The sequence below is a fragment of the Oryctolagus cuniculus genome, chromosome 19 (genome assembly GCF_051225735.1).
Source record: "Oryctolagus cuniculus isolate XC-2025 breed Fujian yellow rabbit chromosome 19, ASM5122573v1, whole genome shotgun sequence".
Classification (NCBI taxonomy): Eukaryota; Metazoa; Chordata; class Mammalia; order Lagomorpha; family Leporidae; genus Oryctolagus; species Oryctolagus cuniculus.
Window position 1 is genome coordinate 17,861,039 of NC_142885.1, and position 10,983 is coordinate 17,872,021.

The following is a 10,983-nucleotide window of genomic DNA, read 5'->3' on the forward strand; positions in this document are numbered from 1 at the left end:
GGTCTACAGGGTGGCGAGCAGGCAGCGACCGCTCCTGTTCACGGGTTTCCGATTTAGGGGATTTAGTGTTTCAGAATTACGGCGTGGTGCTGGTCGCACGACCCTGCGAGCTACGCCTTAAGGAAGCTGTTTTTAAAGACCTGGTGGTTTGCCATTGCAGACCTTGGCCTGGCTCGGCTTTCCTCACTGATTCATCCATCCCGTCGACAGGCGTTAAAGGACTTAAGGGGGAAGGACAGATCGGAGCTTCAGGGCTCTCCGGTTAAGTGGGGAAGAAAGGTGCACAACTCCGCGTGTGTGTGACGGGTGCGAGCAGACGCGCAGAGAGAAGGGACTGTCACCAGCCAGTGCCCTCGGTAGCCCAGAAATCTTTACTGGAACTCGCTTCTGTTTGGAAACCGTGGAAGCAGCTGACGGCGTCCAAAGCTCTTTCAGGTTTTCGTTTACCTGGCAGGAGAGCACTGGCGCAGACGGCGCTAAGGGCATCCACCTGTCATTCCCGAGCGTGGCCCCTGGAGGAGCGTCAGCCTCATCACCACAACACGCAGCCTACCTTGGAGCCCACCCCTCCCTCTGACAAGAACGCCCCTTCTTACATAGTCAGTCCTCCTAAAACAACGGAGGCTTTGGGAAGATTCCCCTCGGATTCCTTTTTTTGCTTTAGATAAATTGCTTTGCATGACAATTCCTCCTGGTGCAGGAAGCAGGCCCGCAGTTGTGGTTGCATAACAGAATGAAGAGGGGAAGGCGGGCAGGGAAGCCGCTCGGGATGGAGCTGACAAACCAGCTGGAACAAGTTCCAGCCAGGGACCCCTGTGCGGAGAGGAGGAGGAGCTGACTGCCCCTTAATTGGGTTCCTCTCCCCGCCCCCCAAGTTTTTTTTAAAGATTTATTTTTTATTTATTTGAAAGAGTTACAGAGAGGTAGAGACAGAGAGGTCTTCCATCCGCTGGTTCACTCCCCAGATAGCCACAATGGCCAGAGCTGCACCGATCCAAAGCCAGGAGCCAGGAGCTTCTTCCGGGTCCCCCACGTAGGCGCAGGGGCCCAAGGACTTGGGTCATCTTCTACTGCTTTCCCAGGTCATAGCTGAGAGCTGGATCAGAAGAGGAGCAGCCGGGACTAGAACCAGTGCCCATATGGGATGCTGGTGCCTCAGGCCAGGGCTTTAACCCGCTGCACCACAGCACCGCCCCCCCCAAGATTTTTAAATTTGATTTATTCGAAAGGCAAGAGTGACATAAATCTTCCATCTGCTGGTTCAGTCCCCACGTGGCCGCACCACTGAGGCAAGGAGCCAGGAATTTCAACCTGGGCTCCTCCCTGGGTGGCAGGAACAGGTACAGCAGCCCCCATCTGCTGCCTCCCAGGTGCACAGCAGGGAGCTGGACCGGAAGCAGGGTGGCCAGAGCTCCCACCAGGGCCCCTGTATGGGATGCCGGTGTCCCAAGCAACCACTTGGCCTGCAGCACCACAGTGCCCACCCCGCGGGTTTCCTTAGCAACCCAGAAACTCAGAGCCGCTTGTCCCGTGTGCATATGCTCTGTCTGTAAAGGACTTTTCAGAAGTCCCTGTTTTCTTCGGAGAGTGGCTCAAGGACTCTTGCACTGGTGGAGAGGATGTCTGGTTGTCAACTGTGGGTGACCCCAGCCAAGGCCAGAGCCCAGCGTCCTCGGTGGAGCAGAAGTATCTGGCATACACGGTCAGCATCAGATACCGTGAAACGAGTGCCCACGTTTGCTGCAGAGTGGACTCAGAAATGCAGAACGGTGCTTGCTTCACTTTCCACCAAGCAAGATTTGGCCCTCAACCAACCCCCGCCCCTTCTCACCCCTGAAGTCAGCACAGAACTCCTCTCCAGGACTGGTCCAGGACACAGACTTGGGTCACCTCCCCCTGCTCCTTGCTGGAGCCCCAGGCTGTGTCTGGGCACCTCGAGCGGTGGGAAGAGGGGTCTCCTAATAGTTCAGTATGGTGGGAGAGTAGGGGGTTTGGAAAGTAAGCAGGGCTCAGTAGAGGCCCCTCTGGAGAAACACAGGAGAAAGGGCAGTTTGGGTTCCAGCTCTTTCCCAATCCGTTCCTACAGCAATTGTTTCTCTCTGTTTAAAGTATTGGGGTTTCATATAAGACTTCATTGGAAAAGAACAGGTGGGTGGGGCCGGCGCCACAGCTCACTAGGCTAATCCTCCACCTAGTGGCGCCGGCACACCGGGTTCTAGTCCCGGTCAGGGCACTGGATTCTGTCCCGGTTGCTCCTCTTCCAGTCCAGCTCTCTGCTGTGGCCAGGGAAGGCAGTGGAGGATGGCCCAAGTGCTTGGCCCTGCACCCCATGGGAGACCAGGAGAAGCACCTGGCTCCTGCCTTTGGATCAGCGCGGTACGCCAGCCATGGCGGCCATTGGAGGGTGAACCAACGGCAAAAAGGAAGACCTTTTTCTCTGTCTCTCACTGTCCACTCTGCCTGTCAAAACAAAACAAAAACAAAAAACAGGTGGGTGGGCTGTGTTGCTGAAGAAAAAAAAAATCCAGCGTTGTGGGGCAGCAGGATAAAAGCCACACTTTAGTGGGTTTATTTATTTACAGATTTATTTATTTCTTTGAGTCAGAGTTACACAGGGGAGAGGCAGAGAGAGAGAGAGAGAGACTTCCATCCGCTGGTTCACTCCCCAGTTGGCCGCATCAGCCAGGGCTGCGCAGATCCGAAGTCAGGAGCCAGGAGCCAGGAGCCAGGAGCCAGGAGCTTCTTCCAGGTCTCCCACGCAGGTGCAGGGGCCCAAGCATTTGGGCCATCTTCCACTGCTTTCCCAGGCCATAGCAGAGAGCTGGATCAGAAGTGGAGCAGACGGGATTCGAGCTGGTGCCTGTGTGAGGTGGCGGCTTTACCTGCTATGCCACAGTGCCAGCCCCCTTAGTGGGTTTAAAGTGAATGGAGGGTGACTGTAGACTCTGGGTCAAGACTTGGACAATTAGGGAAGAAGGAAGATGGCAGTGAGTCCAGCAAGGGTTCTTTAACTTACCCTGAGCAGCTGGAGCTCTGTGGAGGAGCTACAGACAAAAGGCCTCCGCGTACCAGTGGTGGGACGCTGAGTGAGATGCCCGGGAATCACGGTCTGAGCCCGGAGCGCCTCTGTGTCTAGGAGTCAGAGACGAACAGACACTATACAGACGTACAGACATACACGACACTACAGATGGTTTAGTGAACAACGGATAAATGTGATCACGGGAACATGTAACACTTCTGAATGGTAAAGGACAACACAGGCCTACAAAAGCCAAGCCCAGCCAGGAAAAAGAATGGGTACTGTGGTACTGGTACTGTGGCAGAGTGGGTGAAGCCGCCACCTGCAGTGCTAGCATACCTTATGGGTGTCAGTTTGAGTCCCAGCTGCTCCACTTCCCATCCAGCTCCCTGTTAATGTGCCTGGGAAAGCAGCGGAGGATGGCCCAAGTCCTTGGACCCCTGCACCCATGTGGGAGACCTGGAAGAAGCTCCTGGCTCCTGGCTTCAGATTGGCTCAGCTCTGGTCATTGTGGCCATTTGGAGAGTGAACTAGTGGATAGAAGACCTCTCTCTCTCTAACTCTGCCTTTCAAATAAAATAGATAAATCTTAAAAAAAATGTTTAATACATAGACTCAAGAGAGGATTAGTTGCTAGATTTCTTAAGAAACTTTAAAGAATCAGTATCAAAAAGATGCCCCACAGGGCTGGCGCCATCTGGGGATTGAACCAGTGGATGGAAGACCTCTCTCTCTGCCTCTGCCTCTGCCTCTGTTGCTCTGTAACTCTGCCTTTCAAAATAAATAATTCTTTAAAAAAAAAAAAATGGCCTAAGTACCTGGGTCCCTGGTTTCAGCCTGGCCAAGCCCCAGCTATGGTGGCCATTCAGGGAACAAATCAGCAGATGAAAGATCTCTCTCTCTCTCTCTGCCTCTCTATCACTCTGCTTTTCAAACAAATAAATCTTTTTTTTCAAGGAAAGGGGTAAAATGTAAAAATGTCCTTTATTTGCAGATGACCTGATCGAGTTCACAGAAAACCCTAAGCAATCTACAAAAAATAAAAAATAAACGCCCTCTCCCCACAGAAGCACAAAAATTCGCTAGAACTAATGAGTGATTTTAGCAAGGTTACCAGAAACAGAGGAGTTAATATTCAAAAATCAACTGTATTTCTCTAACAAGAAAAAATCGGAATTTTATATTAAAAATACCCATTATAATAGCATGAACACATGAAATACACGGATAAATTTCACAAGATACGTGCAAGATCTTTAAGCTAAAGAAATACACTAAGTCTGAGAAACATTTCTGAGAGAAATGAAAGAAAATATAAGTAAATGGAGAGAGAAGATGTTTATGGATTGAAAAATGCCATACTTTCAGGGAGCCATTACTCTTTTTTTTTTTTTTAAAGATTTTATTTATTTGAGAGGTAGAGTTACAGACAGTGAGAGGGAGAGAGAAAGGTCTTCCATCCTCTGGTTCACTCCCCAAATGGCCACAGTGGCTGCAGCTGCACAGATCCAAAGCCAGGAGCCAGGTGCTTCTTCCTGGTCTCCCAGGAAGAAGGGTACAGGGGCCCATGGGCTAGGGCCATCTTCCACTGCTTTCCCAGGCCACAGCAGAGAGCTGGACTGGAAGAGGAGCAGCCAGTACTAGAACCTGGCGCCCATATGGGATGCCGGCGCTGCAGGCAGAGGATTAACCAAGTGAGCCACGGCGTGGGACCCTAGGCAGCCATTACTCTTACATTGATCTAAAGATTCTGGTCAAACTCAATCAAAAGCCCAGCAAGGCTTTATATATATACGTGTATGATTTAAACTTCATAGGGATATGCAAAGAACTTAGAAGAAACAAAGAATTTTTTACAATAAACAGCAGCAGCATTTACGTCAACAGCAGGAGTTACAGTAATCAAGGCAGCATGTTGCTCCGTGGAACCCAGCAGCGTCCAGGAGAAGACTGGCACCCATATGTGGTCAGCTGACTACACGGCACCACTGCAGTGCACCGGGGAAAACGCTGGAGCATGGGTGCAGATCTAACAGCATGTAACACACTGCCCAGAGCTCTGCAGCTTGGTAAGAACCAACCACTCGCTGCTGCGAGTCAGGACCGTGGGAGTGGACAGAGTGTGCGACTGGCTGAGGGTCCTCCAGAAGAAGTCTGCCAGGACCCCAGCCAGGGCCACAGCTGTCGCATGCCCCAGTGGAACCCTAGGATCTGCTCCCGAGACAGCTCACTGTTGCTGCTCCCAGGACGGCCCACAAGAGCATGGCTGTTGGAAGGAGGCCTTACTTCCTCGCAGGCTATGGGCACGCGGCCTCAGCTCCTGGCCACATGGGCCTCTCCACGGGGCAGCAGTGATATGAGGGAAAGGCAGAGCAAGGGGAAGCCATAGTGCTTAAAACATTATCTTATTTATCTGAAAGAGTTAGAGAGAGGTGGAGACAGCGGGGCTCACGGGTTCACTCCCCAGATGGAAGTGGGAGGACATCGAACACCACCACACCTAATATGGCTGCTGACGTGTGCATTAAGGGCACACGTGCTTGTGTGGGAAGAAAACAACATCCACATTCTGTTTGCTTCTGGAAAGTGGGAGGAAGAGGGGATGGCGTCCAAGTGGGGTACACAGGAGAATTTCACTGTAGCCTCAACACGTTACTGTTTTTACAACAGTTTTATTTTTAAAATTTGTTATGTTTTATTTGCTTGAAGGGCAGAGTTAAGAGAGGCAGAGATAGAGAGAGAGAAGTCTTCTATATGCTGATTCACTCCCCAGATGGCTGCCATCTTCCACTGCTTTCACAGGCCATAGCAGAGACCCGGATTGGAAGGAGAGCAGTCATGACTCAAACTGGCGCCCATATGGGCTTCCGGGCACTGCAGGTGGTGGCTTTACCCACTATACCACAGCACCCACTCCAACACATTTTTTTAAAAACACCTGCAACAGGGCAGGTAAAGCCTCCACCTGCAATGCCAGCATCCTATATGGGTACTGGTTTGAGACTTGGCTGCTGCACTTCCGATCCAGCTTCCTGCTGATGCGCCTCGGAAAAGAGCAGAGAATGGTCCAAATGCTTGGGCCCCTGCCCCTGCATGGAAGACCTGGAGGAAGCTCCTGGCTCCTGGCTTTGGTCTGGCCCAGCTCCAGCCATTGCAGCCATTTGGGGACTGAACTGGCAGATAGAAGATTTCTCTGTCTCTGTCTCTCTCTATATAACTGCCTTTCAAATAAAAAACAAAGAAATCTTTTTAAAAAGACACTTTGGAAAATGGAGTTAAAAGATGAGTTTGTTGGAGGAGGGGGAGGGACCTGAAACCTGACACTTGGTAAACCTGGGGGATGGATGCAGGGCCTTGGCTGCATCATTCTGCCCGCCTTTCTGAGGCTTGAAATGCTTCCTAACAGAACAGTTTTAAGGGGCCCTTGGGGCTCAGCAAGGGGAGGTTCCTGGTGAACCTGGCTAGAAAGGTCCCCATTATTATTTGTAGCAGGGGTCACACAGGCTGCAAGCCGGCTGATTTGTAAATAAGAAGTCTTCAGAACGCAGACACGCTCGTGACGTACTGCCTGTGGCTGTGTTTCACAGCTGAGCAGCTGAGACAGGTGTGCATCAGCAGGAAGCTGGGTAGGAAGTGGGGGAGCCGCGGCACCTTCTCTGTGCTAGAGATGCAGTGGGCCTTAGGGTGCGCACAGCAGGACGCTATCATGCTTCCTCCCACTAGAGGGCGGCCTGACACTTCCCTATAATGGCACAGTGGCATCTATTAACCCCAACCTCCAAATACAGCCAAGCACTGTCCTGGGGAACAAACACCACGCTGCCTAAGGTTTGAATTTATTCTATCAAGACTGTTATCAAATGTATAGAATGGGTTAACTCCTAGTCTATTTCAGGCACCACCCAGGAAGTCAAAACGTGGCGGGTGCAGGCATTTGAGGTGCAGTGGTTAAGACGCTGCTTGGGACACCCACATCCCGTATCAGGGTGCCTGGCCTGGAGCCCATGGTTCCACTCCCGATTCCAGCAAATGTGCATCCACAGGTGAAGGTTCAAATGCCTGAGTCCCTGCCACCCATGTGGAGGACACGGATGGAGCTCCCGGCTCCTGGCCTCACCTGGCCCAGCCCCAGCTGTTGAGAGGGCATTTCGGGAGTGAACCAGTGGGTGGAAGACCTCTCTGTTTTTCTGTCATTAACTTGCAAATACAAAGCAACACAACAAAAATTATGGCAAAAACAGCCATTTGCTTCTCTCACCAACAGGTCCATAGGTCTGAATAGGAGAGATTCCTGGGGCAGACGGATCGAGATAATAAGCAGGGGACAGCGGGCCAGGACCCACCTTGGAAGCAGGAACAGGGACAAGCTTGCTTGCACGTGGATAGCAACTATGTGTCAGCCATATTGAAACAAGAGAAGAGGGGCTGGTGCTCTAGCCTAGTGGGTTAGGCCTCTGCCTGCAGCGCTGGGGGCAAGGGACGTGTGGTGCAGGAGGAGGAGAGAGGGCACGATGACCTGTGCCCAAGGTCATGCCTTCTGTGCCGGTGCCCCTGCACAGAACAGCAAGCCTCCAGCCGGCAGTGACTTAGCACAGGGAGACCAGAGAGGACAGTGGGGGAAGCCACTCCCAACCGGGTGGACCTTGCGAGAAAGCTGTAGCGGCGGCCCTTCCTTGGTGGGCCCAGGACAGGAGACACGGGAAACCAAGTCTGCCCAGTCTCCTCCGGGTAAGGACGGCGACTGTGGACACGGGGACACAGGGACCACGCCGCGGCTGCCTCTGCCTCTCTACAGCAGCAGCTCTGGGTGCACAGACACGGTACGAGGGGCAGCAGCAACACCGTAAGGGCAGGGAGATGGGAAAAGGCAGCATGTGGCTTCCATCCTGTACTCTCCCCACTTCTCTTCAGTTCAGATCAGGAGTGAGCGGAGTTTCCTTCCTCACTTTGTACTTTGGGTTGAGTGTGTCTTGAGCTGCAGGTCTCCTCTCCCGAGTCACATTCAAGGAGTTTGTCTTGAAAATCTACACCATGGGGCCAGCGCTGGGGCCTAGCGGATAAAGCCGCTACCTGCAGTGCCAGCATCCCATATGGACACAGATTTGAGTCCTGGCTGCTCCACTTCGGATCCAGCTCTCTGCTGTGTTCTGTGTCCTGGGAAAGCAGAAGATGACCCAAGTCCTTGGGCCCCTGTACCCATGTGGGAGATCTGGAAGAAGCTCCTGGATCTTGGCTTCGGATCAGTGCAGCTTCAGCCCTGCAAGAAACTCCTGGCTCCTGGCTTCAGCCATTGTGGCCAACTGGGGAGTGAATCTGCGGATGGAAGACCTCTCTCTCTCTGCCTCTCCTTCTCTCTCTGTGTAACTCTTTCAAATAAATAAATAAATCTTAAAAAAAAAAAAAAAAAAAGAAAAGAGAATCAGCCCGGTGCCTCAGTGGCAGGTGTTAACACACTGTATCAGACACAATCACCCGCTCGCCTGGGGACACAACTGGACATCCCCTGGGGACCAGATGGCGGAGGATCTTGTGCAGTGGCATTAGTGGGGTCACGTGACCCAGACAGACACATGACCCAGATTCTGGCCTGCCAGGCTGACTCCGCCCCTCCTGCTGCCACCAAGGCCTTTGCTCACTCACAGGTCTTCTGAGACGGCCTGACAGCTGCCCCTCTCTGAGACCAAACACGGGGCAGAGGCGGGGCAGGGGGTGACTGACGGCACTTGGTGTCCACTGAACCTGCAGGCCGTCTGACATTCACAGCAACCGGCTGAGTGCATTTTCCCATGAGCTGCTCCCACTCCCTGGAGGGTGGACGGCCTCCCCTCATCCCTCCTTGACACAGGGCACAGGAGACGGAGGGCTCTCAATGCGCATTCACACACTGGTGCATGAGTGCCCATTTCCCTCTCCAGCGGGCGCTCCCAGGAGTCTGACTCCCCTGTATTGGTGCTGCCTGCCGGGAGGCCATCGACGGTCAGGGCGATGTTTGAGGCCATGCCAGAGCGAGGGCTATGAACAGCCCCCCGTACGCAATGCCAGCTTATTCTAGGCCAGAGGCCCTGCATGTGCCAGACCTATACTCCTGTTTAATCCTCCCAGCAATCCTGCTGCAAACCCAGCCGGGAGGGGAGAGGCCGAGGCTGGTCACAGGCAGAGGAGGCCCCGAGGGAATCGGCCAGATGAGGAAGATGGGGGGGCGGGGCTCGTGAGCCAGCATGAAAAGGCAGACGGGGCTAACGGGCAGGTCCTTCGGCAGGAGGGTCTGGGCCGTGCACTGGGCTGAGACTCACTGCTGGCTACACAGCGGGACCAGGAGGCCTAACACACAAATGAGCAGGACTTTCAACACCAGCACCTCGAATGTGAGGCTGCGAAAATAAGAAGCCATGCCTTCCTCCTGCCGCTTCCCAAGACGACAGTGTAAAATGCCACAAGGGGGCGCCTCCAAACGTTTCTAGGTAGGGGTGGGGTCAAGCCGCGGTTCACGCTGCTGGGGTCCCGTGTCATAGTGCTGGCTGGAGTCCCGCTGCTCCAGATAGAGTTCCCAGCTCCTGGCTTTGGTCTGGCCCAGACCTGGCTGTTGTAGCCATTTGGGGAGTGAACCAGCAGGTCCTCCCCCTCGCTCCCTCCCTCTCGAATGCTCTACCTTTCAAATAAATAAGTCTGTCTTTAAAATGGAATTAAAAGGTGAGTTTGGGGCACATGTTGTAGCACAGAGGTTAAACAGGCACTCAAGACACCTGTACCCCTTACAGGAGTGTCTGCATCAAGTTCCAGCTACAAGCAGAGTAGCTTATGATCCAGCTTCCTGTTAAAGTGCACCCTGGGGGGCAGCAGATGATGGGCTCAAGTCCTGGGGATCCTGAAACCCCCACGGGAGACCAGGATTGAGTTCTGGGTTTCTGGCTTCAGCCCAGCCAGGCCCGGTGGGGAGTGAACCAGCAGAGGAAAAATCTCTTTCTCTGTTGCTCTACCTTTCAAGTAAAATTTAAAGAAAATTATTTTTAAAGGATAAGTTTATTTAAAGTTTTCTTCATTAAAAAGACGTTTTTAATGTGGCACAGCAGGCTAAAGCCCTGGCCTGCAGCACTGGCATCCCCTATGGGGGCTGTTTCAAGTCTCAGCTGTTTCACTTCTGACCCAGCTCTCTGCTATGACCTGGAAAACAGTGGAAGATGGCCCAAGTGCTTGGGCCCCTACACCCATGTGGGAGACCCAGAAGCAGCTCCTGGATCCTGGCTTTGGATTGGCTCAGCTCTGGCCATGGCAGCCATTTGGAGAGTGAACAAGCAGGTGGAACACCTCTCTTTGTCTTTATCTGTCTCTCTCTCTTTTTTATTTGACAGAATTACAGAGAGAGAGAGAGAGAGAGAGAGAGAGGTGTCTTCCTTCTGTTGGTTCACTCCCTAAATGGCCGCGATGGACGTAGCTGCACTGATCCGAAGCCAGGAGCCAGGTGCTTCCTCCTGGTCTCCCATGCAGGTACAGAGGCCTAAGCACCTGGGCCATCCTCCACTGCTTTCCCGGGCCACAGCAGAGAGCTGGACTGGAAGAGGAGCAACCCGGGACAGAACCCAGTGCCCATATGGGATGCCGATGCTGCAGGCAGAGGATTAGCCAAGTGAGCCACGGTGCCGGCCCTCTCTAACTCTTTCAAATAAATAAAATAAATGTAAAAAAACCACGACAATGAAAATGTTTAATGTACATATTTTGAAAGGCAGAGATAGATATCTCCCATCCACCAGTCCACTCCCCAAATGGCTTCGACAGTTTGGGCTGGGTCAGGCTGAAGCCAGGAGCTTAGAGCTCAACCCAGCAGAAAAGCAACTGCTATTCCCTTGAGTCAAATGGCTGGGAAGAGGAAGCCAAATCACAGACCAGAACCCTCTGAGAGGAAGCCACGCCTTTCCCCTCCCTCCAGGCACTTCAGAGACCACAGACAAAGCTGTGTTGAC